The sequence below is a fragment of the Amblyomma mixtum genome, chromosome 5, assembly GCF_055824585.1.
Source record: "Amblyomma mixtum isolate Tamu chromosome 5, ASM5582458v1, whole genome shotgun sequence".
NCBI classification, from domain to species: Eukaryota; Metazoa; Arthropoda; class Arachnida; order Ixodida; family Ixodidae; genus Amblyomma; species Amblyomma mixtum.
The window spans coordinates 143,165,084-143,171,768 of record NC_143016.1 but is presented as its reverse complement, the minus strand read 5'-3'; the positions used below and the strand labels follow the sequence as shown (position 1 = coordinate 143,171,768).

Here is a 6,685-nt window from a genome sequence, read left to right as displayed (position 1 = left end):
GCGTAGATGACGTCTTGGATAGCAACTCGTGCAGTGCAAGCGGCGAGCGGCTGAATTTGCTGGGCGTCAGCAGTACGCAGTAAAATACCAGGGAATGGCGTCAGAACTTTCTTGATGCGGCGGCAAAATTTCGCGTCTATAACTGATACGGCTGCTCCGGTGTCTATCAAGGCACACGTCGCAACACCGTCTACTACTACATCAACGACATTGGCGGGGGACGTCAGAGGCCTTGTAAAGTTCGCCGAAGGCGCAGCTCTTGCCTCGTGAACTGCGCTCACTAGTTTTCCGTTTCACTGGGGCTGGCGCGGCGGCGCATCGGAGAGATGGAACGGCGCCGCGGAGAATGGGAGCGGTGCGGCGTTGCGGACTGGTTGTCAGTGGTGAACGCAGATGGTGGCGAACTAGGCTGCATGCGGTACCGCTGCGGGTTAGGTCCGTATGCTGAGTGCGTCATGACGTCAGTAGGCGGATAATAAGAGTGATTGCGGCAGTAGCGAGCGACATGTCCGGCAATGCCACAGGCAAAACAAATGGGCCTGTTGTCCCGAGTGCGCCATGGGCGACCGTAGGGGAGGGGGGCCGACGCCATGTGCGGCAACGATGGTGGGGCGGGAACCAGATACGGCCGGACAGGTCGTGGTGCCAAGGGCGGCGGAGCTGCTGTGGCGTCGGAGAAATTGCCCGTAGTATGAGGAGCCGGGCGGGACAGGACGGCGGCGTAGGTAAGCGGGGCAGCCATTGCCTGCTGGGGGACTGGTGGCACGGCATCCGCGATCTGCAGGGCGTCTGCGACCTGTGCCTGGATGGTCTGCTGAAAGGCCGGTGGAAGTGCTGGTGACGGAGCTGGGGGCGCAGGCACGAGCGCGAGTTGACGGGCAACTTCTTCACGGATAAACCGCTTCACCTCTTGCATGAACTGGGGTTCTCCAGCGACCATGGCATCCGCAGATAGTACCTCCGTCTGCCGCATAGGGCGACGAGCGAGGACGCGTTGTTTGCGCAGCTCCTCGTAGCTCTGGCACAAGCTGATGACGGAGGCAACGGTGTCCGTGCCTGGCAAGAAGCATCTGAAAGGCGTCCTCGTCGATGCCTTTCATAATGTGCTGGATCTTATCGGCTTCCGTCATCTCAGAATTGACGCGCTTGCACAGGTCTACGACGTCTTCCACGTAGCTGGTGAACGTCTCACCTGGCTGCTGCGACCGCTCACGCAAGCGCTGCTCAGCTCGGAGCTTGCGCACGCCAGGACGGCCAAATACCTCGGCAAAGCTCGTTTTGAAAGCCGACCAGGTGGTTATTTCTGCTTCATGGTTGCGGAACCACAGGTTGGCGACGTCAGCAAGGTAGAAAATAACGTTGTTAAGCTTCATGGTATCGTCCCAGCGGTTGTGCGTGCTTACCCGCTCGTAGGACGCCAGCCAATCTTCGACATCACTGTCACCTGTGCCGTTGAAGACAGCTGGGTCTCGCTGCCGAGGCATGCCAGCGCAGATAACAGGTGCTGGAAGAACCGATGACGGCGGCGGGGATGTGTTTCTCGGCATTTGGGTGGTAACGGTGCCGTTTCTCAGCTCCAGGACGGGATCAGAGTCCACCTCCACCACTTGTAATGGGTTTTTCGGGTACAACGCACAAAGCACAGCTCGACACAAAGCACAAAGCGCGGAACGGCGTTCACCGACAGGCACTGGTTCCAACGGCACCAACAGGATGCGCGCGCTCGCCGATAGCAGTCCGGCTGCCGCGCGGGCACTTCTTCTTCATCACACGACAAATATTATTTGTAACCCTAAGTAGCTCCTTTTTGAGGCTGGAGGCACTGTAGCACGCGAGGTTAGGTTAAGTCACCAAAAACATCACCACAGATCCCTGGTGTAATTTTGGATGTACAGTACACGACTAGATGACCTAACCACTGATTTCAAAGCTACAAAATTTAACCTTTCATTGCTTAGTGCAGCTACTAAAACTTAACGAGTATGAAGAGAAACGCTGGCAGGAGAGAAGAGAAGCTTTACCTCGTTGATGGTCTGTATTATCGTAGGTGCAAGAAGCCGCCATTTATTTTGTCATTATTCCGTCATTTCTGGTTAGGGAGTCTAGCCCTGCACTTTTAGAAGTCAAAGCCCTCCTGCCTTCATAATGTAAAGGCTACTGGTAACCGCAGGTGAATTGAAAAATAGGTCTTGCAGCACTTTACACGCCAGGAAGAGAAGGCAATGTTTCCGTATGCTTCTTTGTGAACGGCGAACTTGATTAGAGGTCACACGTCATTCAGTTATTTCAGGCATCGTTCAAATTGCCGCCTGTCCAATACGCAGAGGCTGTCGTTGAAGTATGATAAAATACCTCCGGTCTTGGTAGGAAGAATTACAAGGCTTTAAACTCACTGGCCTCAATTGTTAAATTTGGTATGGTGACTGAGATCGAGGCTCAGCGTGTGGTTCAGAAGGTTCGCATGTGTACGGTAGCGCTGCAAGCGAAATGGGAGTTTGCCAGGAAGAACAGTAGCAGCTGACTCAGTTCGGTTAGGTCAAAGGGTGTACAGGCCTTGAAGCCCCCTTTTTTTGCCTAGAAGCTCCATGCAGGTGTTCATTCCTAGCTCGATCGACGGGAACACATGTGAACAGCTAACACATAGGATGATACGAACACTCCTTTGTTTTTAAGGATCGCATTTATATCTTCGCAATAATGCAATGCGTGTCCCTCACGCTTACACACGTAACATACATCGACTTTTCAGAGGTTACACGCAGAAAAGTTTTGCTTCTTACTCGTTTAGTACAGCCCTTATAGCTTCTCTAAAGAATAAAAGTTTTACTTACCTGGCAAATATTTAGAGATTGATGTGTGGCATAAGTACTGCACCGCACGACTTAGAAGCTACGTATGCAGCCTGGTAACTTTTTGCAAAGGCGGTACACGCAGCGTGACTGTTAATGGCGGCGCTGTCACACACAATAGACGTTCAGTCATAGGGGTACCCTATTCTTGTGCATTTTGCCGAACCACAAATTGCTGCTGCTGATCTTATATTTCTAATTTATTGATGTATTTATTATTAATATTTTATTTATTATTTGATACTTGGTATTTATTTGTATATGTGCAGTACTGCAGGCCGTAAAGGACCAAGCAGTTGGGGGATATCACACAGTTGAGCACCACTCCACAATTCCAATGTACAAGGCATGAAAAAACACGAAAGTAGAAAAAACTGCGGGCAAGTTGTGACGAATGAGCTACAAAAGTTATCAGTCCAAAATGGGCTAATTCGCAGACCGAACATTTGGAATACAAACAAATGAGCCAGTAATTTGTTTCATTCAGTTATAGCCCTAGGAAGGAAAAAATATTTCAAGCTGTTTGCGTGGGCAAAGAACGGATATAATTTATAACGGATATAATTTGTCACAATGGTAGTGCATTATGATTTAAAGGGTAAAGGCGGCAAGTGTGTTACCGGGTTGAGACGGAATTGGCTATAATAGTGTTTAGAGAGACGATTATAATGGGGTAGCTTACTCCAGAACTTTAAAGAATTCATGTTATTCATTCTCATTAATTCAGTTGGGGTATCAAGGCAATGGTATTGCGATTGAGTAGGAAGCGAACTGCTGATCTTTGTATCCATTCAAGCTTGTTGATATCTGTTAAGTGAAAAGCTCCCAAACTTCAGAGGCGCATTGTAACCGAGATCTGATTGAGAAGTTATAGGCCATAAGCCCTAAGTCGTAGGTTCAGTATTTGAGGGCGCTTCTGACTTGACCCAGCTTAGAGCGTGCAGAAGCGCAGATATTATGAATAGCTATGTACCAGCTCAAATAGTTTGTAACTGTTACACTCAAATTTTTGATATCGGGGTCTCCTTGATAATGTATTGCTAAAGAATAGGATGCCTTTCGTTTGTAATACGCATGAAAATAGTTTTATCAGGATTGCATTTCACATCACCGATGTCGCACCAATTATAAATGGCATTAAGACTTTTTGTAAATACAACCTGGTTATTTTCCCATTCACAGCCTCGATGAGAAGCAGCCATCTGCGAATAAACGAATATTAACACTTTCTCCGAAATGTGGTCAACTCGTTCACGTAAATTAAGAAAAGACGAGGTCCTAGAATACTGTCTTGCCAAAAACCGGAATTTAATCACATAACATCTGAACGATTGCCTTCTGGATCAACCAAGTTTCGGCTCATATCTAGATAATATCCAAGTGACAACCGCAGGAGGTCAATTAGGATGCAAACCGGACTAGTTGGAAGGGATTCCCACTTAAATAAACAAGCTCGAAAATCACGGTCCCTGTTTTTCGCACCGGGTTACTTAAGTATGAATCCTTTTCAACTACCCCAGGTCGCCGTCCTAAGTCATTTCATTTTTCGTACAAAGGGCTCTTTTCACCGCGCCAAGTATGTTCTCTCCACTCATGGTCCGTGTTTTTCTCGTTGTTCATTTAAATATGACTAAGAAGTAAACCACGCTCGTCAAGGTTAAATAAGAAACCAGAATGGCTTACTCTGTCATAGCTTTTTAAAAGCAAGGAATATATCGTTATTTGACTGGAGCTGTCGAGTACCAACAAAAGCGATTCATTGCAGAAACTATTTGCGTTATTGTCGACAATCCTTTGCGGAATGCCTACTGGAAATGCGAGAAAGTGTTTTTTGTACCTTGGAATTTAGTTATGTGCTGTGAAATAATGTGTTCCTTGAGCTTGCATGATACGCTTATGAGTAATATAGGGTGGTAGTTGGTGAACTGATTCTGTTACGTTTACTTAAACGCAGTCACAACACATGCGAGCCTCCAGTCAGACAGGACGTCGCCGCTAAAAGAACATAAACGAAAGAAAAGGAGAAACTTCGCAAGTGATTCAGTGTAACTTTGGAGGAAGGCTTTAAGTTGTCATCAGGGCCGCACCATCATTTTGACTTCATATCTAGGAGCGTTGAAAAAATACCCTTCTTTGTTATGAAATCCGGGCTGGTACCGCTCATGCTATCATAATAAATGCGTCAAGGGCAGGAATCTGAAAAAAGGGAGTGGAGAAAAGAATAAATTGTGTGGCCCTGTGCGGCTTGTCGCGAACGTTTTCAGAGTTAACGTGTTCAGAGTACACAGGTTCAAAGTTAACGCGGCGTCCAAATTAGACAAGGTTACATCTATTAGCCTCCGCTAATACGCAGGAATAATAAAAATGCGTACTAGCACGAGATTTTTCTGCAAGCATATGCCTCAAGTTTCACGCTGCTTGTGCGCTTTCGAAGCTGTATTATGTTGCGTATAAATAGATTTTTCACATTTAATTCATAGGTTTTTACTGCGCACAACTTTATTTTCACTCGAAGAAAGTGTTGTATGCAAAAATGACGTCTATTTCTTCCACAGATCACTAACATCATTCTCAAAAACCTTGCCTAGGGCCGATTCGAGACAATGAAGAACTGATGCAGTAGTTCCAGTAAAATCTTTAAGACATCCTGTTTCGAGCAGCCGATGTAATAGCTACATGTATTCTGCATAGAAAAACCACAAGGTAATTGTCACGCATACCATCTTCAACAGCAACATTAGGATTACACAGTCATTTGTTATGAAATATATAATCTTGTGCGGAGGTGGACATTCCCTGCACTATGTTACAAATATTTACTTCTTGCGTAAAGCGAGTGTGATAGCATAGTGCAAAGTAAAGGCCATACTAACCATACCAGCCATACTAACACAAAAGTCAAAAAGCAGCTCGTTCTTCGGGCTCCGACCCCTTTACTCCGGGCCGAGTTATGCGCGCCTCATACAATTAGAACTCGTTCAAGTTAAGACCGCAGCTCTGGTGAATAAACACTTGCCGCCACTAGAACTGTGGGAACCTGTCAGAATCAGCTGTGAAAACCGAACATAGAGCCAGCAGAAGTGCGTTGTAGAGGCTGACCAGGCTGCAGCCACGGATCCGCTGCAATACAAGGAAATTCAAAAATCGTAATAGGTTTACTTGCGGGATCTAAAACAAAGTAGCAGGAAGTCGAAAGTTTGTGCTATGTTTATGAGAGATCGTCACAGATATCATCCTATTTTTTTGTCGCTTATCTTGTCGTGCACGCTGCTAGCTACCACTCCATCCTGCGAGTTTACAATTGGCCTTTTGTAGCCAATCCGACATACCAAAAATTTTTATAATCCACGAACTAGATTCCAGGCAAACCAGTTTGATTGCTCCACATGCCTCTATTTAAACTCAACTCGACATAATTGGCTTTAAAGTGCATGTTTTTAATTTATTCTCGGTATTTTTGTCATAGCAGCAATTGATAGCATATACGTTTGTTCCGACCAAATAAAAAAAAAACTGATAGAGACGCCGGCTGAGCAGAGGGGCCGAACGAAAAGACGCCTAAAAAATCAAGAGGATTCGATTTTCTCGTAACTGCCTTTTCTATTGGTCGCTGTCTATCGAGAAAGTGCATCGGTATGCCAACGACCTCAGGGCGATCAGCGCTGCGCGAAAAAACGGTGCGCCTTGCTGTGCTGCGAAAGTGGGGTTTATTAGAGGAGCTGACACCTGTAAATTTCATTCCCTATTCTGCGCGCTCGACCAGAGTGAAAATTGAAAAAAAAAAGAGATAAGACCAAAATATTTTCATTCATGCACTTCACAACGGCTTGTTGTAT

General features: G+C 46.3%; 1 pseudogene; it reads right to left on the bottom strand.

The window, feature by feature from the left end:
* Nucleotides 1-280: 280 nt before the first annotated feature.
* LOC149343951 (uncharacterized) lies at nt 281-1,547 on the bottom strand (annotated as a pseudogene).
* Between the last annotated feature and the right edge of the window lie 5,138 nt (nt 1,548-6,685).